This window comes from Hippocampus zosterae, chromosome 9 (genome assembly GCF_025434085.1).
Source record: "Hippocampus zosterae strain Florida chromosome 9, ASM2543408v3, whole genome shotgun sequence".
In the NCBI taxonomy this organism is placed as follows: domain Eukaryota; kingdom Metazoa; phylum Chordata; class Actinopteri; order Syngnathiformes; family Syngnathidae; genus Hippocampus; species Hippocampus zosterae.
In genome coordinates this window covers 22,628,541-22,640,941 of record NC_067459.1, presented here as the reverse complement: position 1 = coordinate 22,640,941, position 12,401 = coordinate 22,628,541, and the positions used below count along the sequence as shown (strand labels likewise).

General features: G+C 45.3%; 1 protein-coding gene and 1 long non-coding RNA gene across 5 annotated transcripts in view; one reads left to right on the top strand and one right to left on the bottom strand.

Moving 5' to 3' along the window:
- Window positions 1–12,401, top strand: part of LOC127608076 (cadherin-22-like) — a 185,671-nt gene that overhangs the window by 76,945 nt on the left and 96,325 nt on the right. The gene's annotated exons all lie outside the window — the stretch shown is intronic.
- Window positions 1–12,401, bottom strand: part of LOC127608118 (uncharacterized) — a 321,393-nt gene that overhangs the window by 220,477 nt on the left and 88,515 nt on the right. The window lies entirely within an intron of this gene.

Genomic DNA, 12,401 nt, shown 5'->3' with positions numbered 1-12,401 from the left:
GAGATGCTTCATGGAGGATTAGCTGATTCCAAGTGCAGTAATCCAGCCGGGATGTGACGAAGGCAGGAATTACTCTCAATACAATTCAGCATATACTGTACTCTTGTCTGTCACTGACCTACGCTAATGCTAATGCTAATGCAATTGCCATAATTCTGTAAATATTTGTATGAAAAATATTGTAGGCCATTTTATAAAACAAGCACTTCGACAACATCCTTCGATTGTTGCGAATCGAAGAACGCCTGTGCTGCATCGCATGCGCTGTAAGCCATTGTACGGGTTTTTGTTGCTTTGTAAGGGGAATTGTAATCATTTACAAGGGCTGCTATTAGCCGAGGTCTTACGAATATCTGTCAAGAGGCGAGCAGCAGCATTTTGGACCAACTGGAGATGCTTCATGGAGGATTAGCTGATTCCAAGTGCAGTAATCCAGCCGGGATGTGACGAAGGCAGGAATTACTCTCAATACAATTCAGCATATACTGTACTCTTGTCTGTCACTCACCTACGCTAATGCTAATGCTAATGCAATTGCCATAATTCTGTAAATATTTGTATGAAAAATATTGTAGGCCATTTTATAAAACAAGCACTTCGACAACATCCTTCGATTGTTGCAAATCGAAGAACGCCTGTGCTGTAGATGTCCATGATAAAAATGGGGCTCTTTGTTGGAAGTTTTTTCAAATAAGCAATGTCGGTATGACTCATCAGTGTGACAACAAACAATCGCCTTCGAAGTCAAAAGTACGACGTCAGAATCTGCTGGCACCTGGCGATCACTTTTGTTTGTTTAATTCACAGTGATGTCAACTCTTGCGGCTCACTTGACTGTGCCAAGCAGCCTCGCACTCGATCCTTCGAAGCTTGCGACAATCTTCGTCAGTCGCTTGTCTGGATTCCTGGCATTTGTTGACAATGGAAAATAAATTGTGAATGACTCTCTTTGGAGAGCCTGAATTACTCCGAGAAGTGAAAGCAACGATTCCCGTGGAAAATGATTTCTGCTTCCCTCTAATTAATTTCTGTCAGTAAACGCCGGTTGCTTAATTGAAAGGCCGTTTTTAGTGCCGAGGGCTCGATACATCTATTCCTCGCCTTTCATGCGTATTACTTTCCTAGAATGTAGGACATTGTGGGGGGAAAGAGGACACGCCGGTACGCATAATGAACCGTTCATATTCAGGAGTTAGGCGAGACGGCGAAAGACGTGCGATGGGGCAAACGGGCGTGATTTATTTCTTTTATTTTATGTTTAAATTTCATTTCATTTATCTCACTGAGACTCCAGTCTGAGGAAAAGCAAATTGAAAAGAAAAAAAAAATCTCGAGGAAAGGTCGGCGTTTGCTTTTTAAAAAAGTGGCTTTTTGGCAGAGAGAAATTCAGTTGAGCATTTGTGAGACGAAAAGAGCGAATAAAGTGTACGCAGGTGCTTCTTCACTTATTCTTTAGTTAATGAGCAACTCTTAATGGACAATTAGTCTTTTTTTTGGGGTGGGGGGGGGGGGGGGGTAAAAACCAAAAGTATGCAATGAAAGGCGCTTATAAATAAAATGTGATGAGCCGCCCGCAGGAAGGCTGGTAAGCTGGGCCTTTGTCCCACAAAATTGTTGTTGCTTGGTTCAACTTTTTGTTCATCTTCATTGCTTATCGCGAAAATAAAGAGATGTTTAGCTCTACTAAATAACTAACAATTTTATTGCAATGCTTGTGGGTAGACAACATTTTTTCGCTAAGATGCCCGTGCGATCGTAATGAGCCACTGCCTAAGCGGCGCAGTGGCGGCGCGCAGTGACGCGGTGAAGTAGGTACGTTTTGAAAAGGGACAGACGGAAGGACAGACCGCGTGCGGGACGACGCCCAATATATATATAGATAGATGTACAATAAATGTACAACCTCTGTAACCATAGAATCGCTCGCCTTGGTGAGGCACGTTTATCTTTTGTTGAACGAGATGGGGGGCGGCCCGGTAGTCCAGTGGTTAGCACGTCGGCTTCACAGTGCAGAGGTACCGGGTTCGATTCCAGCTCCGGCCTCCCTGTGTGGAGTTTGCATGTTCTCCCCGGGCCTGCGTGGGTTTTCTCCGGGTGCTCCGATTTCCTCCCACATTCCAAAAATATGCATGGCAGGCTGATTGAACACTCTAAATTGTCCCTAGGTGTGAGTGTGAGTGCGGATGGTTGTTTGTTTCTGTGTGCCCTGCTGGCAACCGATTCAGGGTGTCCCCCACCTAGTGCACCGAAGACAGCTGGGATAGGCTCCAGCACCCCCCGCGACCCTAGTGAGGATCAAGCGGTACGGAAGATGAATGAATGAATTAATGAATGAACGAGATGGAAATGCCAACTGTGACATGAAGTCTGGACAAAAGCAAAAACGAGCTGAATAAGGAAACGGATGGATTTCTTTCAAATGACAAGTGCAAATGTATGACTCATGATCTGCACGACGTCTTGCTGCTCAAGTTGCCGTCTATGCTAGATACCATTTGCATTGAGATGCCGCGAAAGAACCTCTGCTTCAGACGGATTCTTCACTCCAAATCATAATCGATTCGATAATTGCCAGCCACGTGCCAACATACAAAAGTGCTTTGTTTCAAGTCAAGTGAAGTCAAGTCAAGATTATTTCTCGAGCACTTTCAAACAGCCATGGCTGCATACAAAGTGCTGTACATGGAGCGATTTAACATGCACAATAAACAGTAAGACAAATCGGTAATAAAGGCGGTAGAAAGCACCAAGCAGTAAAATCAAGAACAAATCTAAGTCATGCTGAGTCGAACGCCAAAGAATACAAGTGAGTTTTGAGGAGGGCTTTGAAGATGGGCAGCGAGGAGGCTTGCCGAATGTTCAGTGGGAGGTCATTCCAGAGAGAGGGACCAACAACAGAAAAGGTTCGATCCCCTCTGAGCCTCAGTTTAGTTCTTGGTACTTCTAACAAAGACTGGTCCACAGACCTGAGGCGCCGGGTTTCAGGTGACAAAATAATCCGTTCCAAAAGCCCTCTTGCAACACACCCAAATGCAATCTACTCTGTGAGAGAAACGTCTCTCGCCACCCCGAGACCTTGAACAGAAAGCTGATGGAATGAACTCGAAGATACTAACCATCAATATTTGCTTTGTCGACTTGACTTGATCACGTTTCAAAAAAGCTGAAGGATTTAAAAGCGGCCCTTTTGTACTTTCATTTTTCTGGCTGGGGCCCTCAAACGAAAAGGTTTGGACACCCCTGTAACAACCCAGGCTAATGTGAGCTCCTCTCGGACATCCCAAGATATTCTCTCATGAAGTGGGTTCGAATCCCTGCCGGTGCCACCCCATCTTCTCGCACGTCCTGCACGCAGTTCCCGTTTCATTGATGTTGCTTCTGTGCCGTCATAGAATGAGCCCTCTGTGCCCTCGTTTTCTCTGAATTCAATCATGCTTTTTTTATTGCGTGGATTTTTTGGGAGCTCAGAAGGAATGTGATGAAAAGCACTTGTTGTTTTGAAGCCGGAGCGTTTCCAAAACTGAAATCTCCGGGCTTCATTGCCACGCCGTGTCTGCATTCTGTTTGATGGGGCCGCGAGTATTGCAACGTGCTCAGTCTTTCTTTTCTTTGAAATGAATTGCGTCAAATGTGTCGGGAGGGAACGATGAATTGGTGGCTGACAATTATCTCCGGAATTCGTTTGGCCTTCGTGTCTTTTTTGTCGATGAGGCTGGCGACATGACTCAAAAGGTAGCTCCTTGACGCGCGTAGTCGTTTTTGCCGTGCGATCGCCGTTTGAAGTGTGGTTCAGACGCTTAAGCAACCTTCCGCGAGTCTGAAGCGCTCAGCGTCGCTTGATTTATTCTAAAAAAACAAACAAAGAAAAAAAATAATAAACCTCAATCCAAACCGCACTAACTTTTGGACTGCGCAGCACTCCTCCGCATCACGGCATCTGCGGAGGCTGTGGGAGGGGAAGGAAAACTGATGTCACCCTGAAACATTCTATTGTGGCGTATTTGGGGCTTGGTGTGGACGTAACGCGACGTTATTGAAACTTGACCCTCACTGGTTAACCGAGCAAAAAATATGTTTCGTACATATTCTACTGTAGTTGTGTATAATATGTCTGAATTGTTTCTATTCTAGGGCGGCCCGGTAGCCCAGTGTTTAGCACGTCGGCTTCACAGTGCAGAGGTACCGGGTTCGATTCCAGCTCCGGCCTCCCTGTGTGAAGTTTGCATGTTCTCCCCGGGCCTGCGTGGGTTTTCTCCGGGTGCTCCGGTTTCCTCCCACATTCCAAAAAACATGCGTGGCAGGCTGATTGAACACTCTGAATTGTCCCTAGGTGTGAGTGTGAGTGCGAATGGTTGTTCGTTTCTGTGTGTGCCCTGCGATTGGCTGGCAACCGATTCAGGGTGTCCTGCGCCTACTGCCCGAAGGAAGGCTGGGATAGGCTCCAGCACCCCCCGCGACCCTAGTGAGGATCAAGCGGCTCGGAAGATGAATGAATGTTTCTATTCCAAACATAGCCCAACTATGATTCCTTATCACATTTCATTTCATTTCAAACTCTTCTTACAACATTAGTTGTACATTACAAACTGCAACGACGCCACCATGTCAAATGATGCGAAAAAAAGCAACAAAAACATTTGACTACTTTCCCAACAGACATTTTTATCACAGTGATAACACAGGCACTCTCATTATCCTTCTGACGTTTGTGCCTTGGCCACCTGGGGGCAGTGTAACGCCGACAAAAGCGACACACATTCAGAAGGGATCGTTAGATTTCACAAAAGATAACACATGTGAGTTGTGGCGTATTGTCTGTCTACGTGTGTCGCTCTCCCATTAGTGTTCAATTATCCACTGTGACGCAAGCGCAATACAAATGCCCGTTCATGCTATTTTGCATTATTTGTTAGCATGACGCTAAATTGACTTTATTATACCTCATTCAATGCCTGCCATTTTCAGATCCTTCTTTTTCCAAACACGTGAAAAAAATAAAAGAAATAACAACACTTACATACGCAAAGCTTCAGCTGATTGTGGCAAAAGCAACGTTTTAAATGTGATGATGACGATGATGGTAATTACGATTATTATTGATTTGCTAAAATGGTGCTTGTTGCCGAGTGTGTTGACGGCAAGCTAAAACTCGGGGTGGAACGCGAGCCACTTGTATCTCTCGGCACCAGTCCTTTTATAATGGACATATTTGTACTGCAACTCCGTGAGACCCGATACCGTAACCAAAGGGTCCAACGAGTTGTTTTGGGCTGAATTTTGCAAAGCATCTATTTCTGATCCGTTGAAAAAGTGGAAAAACTTTGTTTTGTTTTTACTTTCGAGGCTCATTTTAAGATGAGCAGATCACAACAGTGTACACCGAGAAACAGAAGCACACACACACACACACACACACACACTGAGTCATAACTTGCAGTGTTTTTAGCCACAGGGATATCCTTTATCCACATAACTAGATTAAGTCACAGTGAGCTCTGATCAGCTTAATTTGGAATCAGGCCTCTTTACCCCCTCCCCGATCTGCCTTTCATTCTGTCTCCATGGGCATCTGTCACTCTGCCTGCCTGAATGGCAGGATGTTTAGCTCGTTTTATTGCCATCACCTCATTTTAACGCCTCGCCCGTCTCAGGAACCAAGGAAACAAAACAAACGAACAAAGCGAAAACGCCACGGGCTGAAACGTTCCGCTCCTTTCCGTTTTTAGTCTTGACTTTCCCCACGGCTCGATTGTTTTGTTTCATGAATGACAGAAAGCATCTTTGCTCCAGTAATGAGCAGAATTGGATATTTTTAAGCTGTTTTGCAACCGCGAGCATGTTTCTCCCTTTTGTGAACACCGTCGATGAAGTCACTCTTTTTATTTATAGACCTCGTGTCAATGCAATCTATTGACTTGTGCAGTTTGGAAATTGCATGCATTTCTCCCGAGATTGACAGTAAATAATGTGCCTATTCACAGAATTAGCATCTCATCTGGAGAGGGAAATATTTTCAATCCATTTACTGACAAATCAGAATCAGGCGCATTGTGTGTTCTGGCATCTCAAGAGGTTCTGCAGGATTTGCTTGGAATGCGAAACAAATTCCGCCACTGATTCTGTCAGACTGCCACCATCATTCCCGTTCAGGCATTTCAACAATCTGCCTTCTCCGGCAAGTGTGAACAGAAGTTAACCTGTCGATTCTAAAAGAACTGAGCCACAGGTAGGGTCGAACTGTCACACCCCGCTGGCTTTTGCGGGGGAGGTTCGTTCTCTTGCAAAGGCCGGAGAAATATGTTGCTAAAATGCTAACAGGGCGCCGCAAGGACATGTGACGAAGCAAGCGACGACACCATGTAGCTTGACCACGGCACCGCAGACGGCTTTTCAAAACAAAAACAAAACCTGCGCAAAGAGATTTTCCCTCACGAAGGCAACACTTCAAATATTCAAGTATCTTTGTTTTGGAATGGTAGGCTAATGCTAATCTCTGCTAACACCGCAGCGCTGCTAGGCATGGACGTGAAAGTGGCTTTGTGTGGTCTAGCGGCAGGACTCACGCTGCTGATGCCCAATCAAGGGCGGAGAACCTCACTGTGCGGGCGGTGTTGTGTGAATTAGATGAATTCTGACAGAATCGAGGCGATCGAGGTATCGAGGGGACTGATGCGCGCGATCTTACAATAAACAAATGTAGTTGGGGTGAAATGTGAGCCTGTCGATCTTTCAGGTTTTGTACTTTGAAGATGGGAGACGCACAAACTACAAGCACAGCGCGATAAAATGTGTTCTTCGCAGGCTTGTTATTCCCGCCCTCTGTCCGGTGGTGTTTTGTTTTTTGTCTCCCCTACCCGCCCCCCCACCCCACATCATTTTCTGAATAGTCAAATCACCAGTTACATAACGGACCTCTGACTCTCACTTTGTATGTGGTTTGTATGTGGCTCACTTTGCCCAAGTGGTGCCTATCGCTGTCATTTCCAGCCACTTGAGCCTTGAGAAGATGGGCTGAGAGCCTTGTTCATCACTCAAGAATATTAAAAAAGGGGGGAAAAAAACCGAAGATGTGAGGACTAAGGGATGGACATGAAGTGGGAGGGGAGAGGGATAAGAAGGCACAGAAAAGCAGAATTATACCGACGGCCAGAGGGAAGGAGGGGACGGATAGGACAGAAAGCATGTGATGCTGAGGGACGGTGAGGGTGATGGTGGTGGTGGTGGGGGGTGGGGATGGTGAATAATGAGGAATGGAAAGAAAAGTGTGTGTGGGGGGGGGGATAAGCGAGAGCGCCGGAGGTGGTGGGGCGCAAAGCGAGAGCTGAGAAGAGCTGAGGAGGCGCTTGGCCTGCGGGATTGCGGCGCGTTTATCCTCCTCTGCAGCCGCCTTGTGAAGCCCTACCTCAGGAAAAGACTTCTAAAGCGGGGTGGCCGCCACTGAGCTCTTAATACCCACAACATACACGGGTTGCTGGCGAATGAGGGGTGGGGGGGGGGGGGTTCTTGTGCGAGTACTTGTATGTTGCATATCCTATCTTTGCAGACCTTATCCACTCGCCGCCGTGAGACATGAAGTTCACGTACAAAAACAGCCTTTGGGCTGCCATACATCCACTGACCAAGAAATACTTTGTTACTGAACTGAAGGACAGGGGAGGAAGCTGCTTTTGGTGCGTGTGATAGCGCTTACCTGAAAGGGGTAGCTGGAAGAGGTGGTGAACAGGGTGTCGGGGGTCAAGCAGGATTTTCCATGCCCTTTCGTTTTGGTTCTTGCCGTGTGCAAGTCCTTGAGAGTGGGTAGGGCGGTATCAATCATTTTCTTCCCGCAGTCCGAACTGTTGGTTGCATTTTGTCTTTTTTTGTGGCGGCACTGAACCAGAGTGTGATGGAGGAACACAGGGAAGACAATTGGCAAAAATCAGAAGGGTTGGTAGGATGGAGAGGCTGAACATTGTTTTTCTGATGTTCTAATGTTTTAACGTGTAAAATAATTAATACATTTTTGAAAAAATCAGGCTGATTTATTTATTTTTACATGTTTTCAATGACCGGTATTCAAAAATAGTTTATGCTGGCTGAATAAATTGGCCAGGCCCTACTAATGCTATGATTATGGGCAATTTGAGCAAATTTGTGAGCTTGCAAGTGTGCATCAAAATGATGTCAACTTTCGTAATCATCACTTCCAAAGAAGGAGCACTTAGCCTCAAAAAAGGTTGGTGACCACTGTGGTAGAGTAACACAAATATGTAAAAAAATAAAATTAAAAATAGATCTACAGGATTATTTTTATTCATTTCTGTACTTCCGTATTTTACTTTGATGAAAAGTGAATCTGCACTTCTAAATCCGATCTTCCACACTTCGACTTAAGAACACAGTGTGAGTACTTTTGCCCCCTCCGCTTCCATCCGTAAAGTGTTTCAATAAAGAAGCAGCCCTGCCCACTGGGAATTGCTCTAAAACTCCCTTTGAGCCCCAGATTTTGGGAGAACGGCAGAGACGCCTTGCGATGTTCTCCAGAGGCTCCCGAATGATTAATTCAACAAAAGAACTTACCCGGGGGTGATAAAGATGAAAGATATGAAAGATATTTCCTCTTTTTAGATGTGCCTTACTGACAGTATTTGACAATTGTGCAGACTCTCTCACCGTCATTTGTGTCAGGTTTCCTTCCCGGGCTAATTAAAAGTGATTCTTTTGTATCTGACAAATACAAGCCATCATGCATACTCACGACATTGCATTTGCAATGTGTGACGGCAGAGATAATTGTGTCGCATGAAATAATTCTTCCCATTTATACCAACCACGATAATATATTCTACAAAGTATATTATATGTAAATGTAAATTTTCCCCAGTGTGGGACAAATAAAGGATATCTTATTATATTTTGGTGGTCAACTGGTTAGCATGTTTGCCTCACGCTGCGCAGGTCGTGGATTTGGATTCCGGGCTGCGGCCTTCCTGTGTGAAGTTTGCATATTGTCCCCGTGCCTGCATGGATTTTCTCCGGGTTCTCCGGTTGCCTCCCACGTATTAAAAACAAGCATGGCATGCTAATTGAACGCTCTAAATTGTTCCGAGGTGTGATTGTGAGCGCGAATGGTTGGTCGTCTGTGTGCCCTGCCATTGGCTGGCGACCAGTTGAGGGTGTCCCACGCCTACTCCCCGAAGACAGCTGGGGTAGGCTACAGCGCACCCGTCACCCTCGTGAGGAGAAACACATTAGAAAATGGATGCATGGTTGGATAATGTTTTTGATGATTAATGTCCACAAAAAGCAATGCTGAGATTCACATGTACGTTTCTTGCTTTTCATCTCCAGCAACTTTCAAATTTGGCCTGCCTTCTTTCATGCTCGCTTCGGAGATGTTCTCAATTTGTCACTGAGTTAATGCAAAATTGTATGAAATTTGAGTTGATCGCTCTCATAACTGTGTCACTCGTGCAACCCCCCCCCCCCCCACCCCCCCGGAGCATAGTGACAAAATGTGGCCCTTGACACCAATGACTCCTCAAGAATCCATATCTTAAAAGGAACAGGAAACATTCTTCTTCCTTGTATCAATTTGTATGGTCATCACCGTTGACCAACTCTCGCCTGCGGTAGATTTTTATTGACCCGCGACATCCGACGGCACATCAAAACCTGAGCGAGACCACACGGCGTGCTATTAGACGGCTAACCACCCGTGTGATAACACCTTAAGTGCTCTTTAATGGCGGCGTGGAGGGCGAGGGGGGGGGGGGGTTGCCGCCATACGGGCACTGAAGCCTTTGTTGTGCGGATGTTTACTCACGCATGAGCCCTTACGATCAAAATGCTGTCTCATTCAGAGCTGAAATGGGACGCCGGAGAATAGAGCGCATGGAAATATGTTCAAGAAGGCCTGTGGGGCCTTTGAGGGCAGCCCGATATTAAGGCGCTTTAGCACGACGTTGTGCAATTTACCTTGTAAGATACATTTTTAGAAACCTGTTAAAAAAAAAAATATATATATATATATATATATATATATATATATATATATATATATATATTTTGGTCTGAATCAAGGATTCGTATTTGGAGGTGAAGATCAGCAGTGCTGTTTAGGAGAACTTGCACACAGTGTAACACATCAGGATGGTGTTTGTTTGTTTATTTGTTTATTAATTAAGATATTTTTTTAACAAAGTTTTTTGGACACTGAAAAATGATTCAATGGAATTTCTTCAAGTGTTATCACTTGACAGAATTCAATTAAGTAAATTCAACGCACCATTCCAAGCGGTGGCACAAAAATGACATTATAATTTTTTTTTTAAATAGCTGTCCAGTCCACTTAAAACTTGACGATTTTAATGCATGCGACCACTTGACAAATTCCAGTTGAGTAACTGGAATTTGCATGCAATAAAATTATTACACACCGTATATATAACAGACAACCGAGGGTACTTATACATGTATATGTACGGATGTATTCATTTATTTATCGATTTATTTTCTCAGTGTGATATCTTTTCACCCATGCAGGATGCTAATCGTGATCAGGTCGTATTCTCCTTCGGATTGAGTGAAACCGCATGCGGCTCGCTGTCCTAAGGTTTTTGTGACACAAGTGACAGCAAGCGATTGCACGTTTGCGATCGGGATTGGACCCGTTGAAAAATAGCCCCGCTGGAATATAATGGAGCGCTTTGTTTTGTGTTGTCCACCACTTGATTCCCGCAGTTTGACTGGTAAACGTAGCGCGGGTAATGGATGACCAGTTTAATGGGCAGACAGATATTTCTCACAAGGAGTGGGGGTGGTGGGGGGGCATCTGATGAATAAATGTCAGTGCTCCAACATCAACTGCGCAAGCCAAAGAGTTTGAGTTCTTTACGTCGGTGCGTGCCAAGTCCCCACATCTGCCCTGCTTCCATTTACGTGACCTGCATTCCCGACAAGCGAGATTGTAAATAATGTTCCAGTGAATTAAGCGGACTAAATCCTCAAGATTCGACTTGCTGACAGAGTCTTTGCTTTGTAATCCGGATTCAGAGCAACGAAAAGTTTTTTTTTTTGTGTGTGTTTTTTACCCCCCCCCCAGAACTTCCATTAACATCAGGTTAAAGTTGACTCGATGAGGCTACGGCGGGATGGCAATTACCTGTGCTAAATAGCCCGCATTGCACTTCCTGACATTGCAAGAGTTAGGCGAGGACCGGGAGTCCTGCGGATGCGGAGCGAGTAATTAAATGAAGATTGCGGGCTCTTGAAGGAATCTCCCAGGCTAACACGGGACCTCCTCTTCCTCACTCCCAAGATGAAGACAGTTAATGATTGTAGTGTATTTTTCAAAGCACTTCAGCTCTTAACTTCCATAGCTCAGTTTGGCCCTCTCCACGCAGATCAACCACCGCCGCCGCCTTTTTCATACGGGCCATTTCTCCCTTCATGTTCCATTAGCAAATTGCCAAAGTGTGCCTTTCTCCTCCCCGCGCGATCACTAACTCCTCCATTAGAAAGCTAACAGGGGAATGTATTAATTTAAAAAGCAGGAAAAACAATCAGCTCTCCTCCGGGGTCTCTTTCTGACATTGCAGAAGCCAGGCCGTTGGCTGCGGACCTGAGAGTCCTTTCTTATAGCGCGGCGCCCAGGTCATCGCACGGAGGGGGAGGGGGAGTCTTTTATTTGTGTAATCCCACCGGCCGGGAAGTTCTGCTTGACCGGCGCACCGCTGATTTTGTCCGATTGTGTTCTGATGTCATGTGTGTACCCGCCGAGATAAAATAATCCCATCCATCTTCTGGAGAGTTGTAATGGGGGGTGGGGGGGTGGGGGCAATACAAGCTGCCGTAGGACACAAGCTTTGACCTTGGACCACCGTGTTTCTTGTTAACGCTCTACCGCTCACATGTCTTGACCAAACACCTTTGAACTTGACGGGATTTATTTTTTCCTCGGCCCAAGCCAAGTGCATTAAGCATTTGAAATTACATCTGTTACAAGATGTTCTCAGACAGCCGAGGACAAAGTTCAAAATCTTGACTTTATTTGACTTACCAAATGTTGACGGTTCTTTCTTTTTCAAATGTCAAGAAACCAAGAGCAAACCGATACGCTATGCTGGGCGCAATATGATTTGGTGTGATGCAATTCGGCCCGACCTTATATGATACGCTGGAGATGCGGAGCAAAATGCACATTGTAGTACTGCGATGCAGTTATGCGGCAGTGTACAATGAGGCACGATACGTTTTGCTGTGATACTGCATATTATATTTGATATCACACGATACATTGTGATATCATTCACGCGTGTACGGAAGAGCGCAATCTGAAATTGTAGATTGATTCTGTCTGTGATGATTCAATATTGTACGATTAGTTATGACCCACTACGTGCGATATGATATCAAGTGAT